We start from the raw sequence: 1182 nt of genomic DNA, 5'->3' as shown, positions 1-1182 counted from the left end.
AGAAGTTTTGCATTGCTTTAAATGCCGGCCTCAGTAAGCCTAGTAAAGTCAAACTTAATCATAAGCATGGTGACACGACACCATAACATTTACGGGTTATCATTGTAATCTGGGTCGTTTCCTGCACCCATTTCTACAGGTCGACAGTGTGGGTCTTATGCTTACGTTATCTTTTAAGTTACACACTTAGAGATTGACAGTGGGGGTGATTGGCGGGTGCTCTGGTGGGATTTGCTCCTTCTTTTCAAGTGGGTGGTTTGAGGGCAACACTGGTGGTAGGTCCTACTTCCTTACTTTCCCCTCTGTTTCTGTCTGTCTGTCTGTCTGTCTCACTTTTTCCCAGCACTAAATGACCATTATGGTGTCGATGTGCTTCTCTTTATTAAAAAAACAACCCCCCCCAAAAAAAACAAACAAAAAAAAAACTTCTTTTCAATCCAACATAATTATAATACAATAGTCCTCATCTCCCCTCCTTTCTGTGCTTGTTACCCTTTAGTAGCTCCTAGAATCTTAGTCACTTAATGACCTACATATTTCGAGTTTTTGTAGTAAGTACCATAAAACTCTTACAGAAACCCAAACAAAACACTCGAGAGAGTGACGTGGCAACGTCGAGGACAACACCAGCAAGGTCAAGGGTTAAAAACGAGGTCGGAAGTCATGGGAGGTTGGCGGGTGCTCTGTTGTGGTTTGCTACTTCTTTCCTGTCAAACATCTGTTGTCGTCCTTATCTCCCCTCCTTCTTTTTTTTGTGTGGTTGTTACTCTCTTGTAACTCCTCTAATCTTCGGCACTTATACGACCTTATTGTGTTGCAAGTGTCGTAAAACACTTACTAAAAAAATGATAAGGTCTGAAGTCTGAGGATGAGAGAAATGAGGAGGGTGAAGAAAGAAGGGTGTCTGGTGGCCTCAGTTTTCATCACGAGGCGGAAGAACATGGCATGACGTGTACATTATTACGTGTCGTGATCTGCGCGTGGCACGGATATCTTCACCCTCTGTTTTTTGTTTTTGTAAAGTGTTTTACGCGCTCACAACTGCATAGGTCATATGAGCGCGCGGGACACACCTAATATTTTCAGCTAGTAGGAATTTTGAATTTTGCCCGGGTGGCGGCCGAAGCCTACTCTTATCGATTTTAGACCACCAAGGGATCTTTAACGTGCGCAACTTGCACA

The sequence above is a fragment of the Aplysia californica genome, unplaced genomic scaffold (genome assembly GCF_000002075.1).
Source record: "Aplysia californica isolate F4 #8 unplaced genomic scaffold, AplCal3.0 scaffold00156, whole genome shotgun sequence".
NCBI classification, from domain to species: domain Eukaryota; kingdom Metazoa; phylum Mollusca; class Gastropoda; order Aplysiida; family Aplysiidae; genus Aplysia; species Aplysia californica.
Note: the sequence above shows the minus strand (reverse complement) of the source record.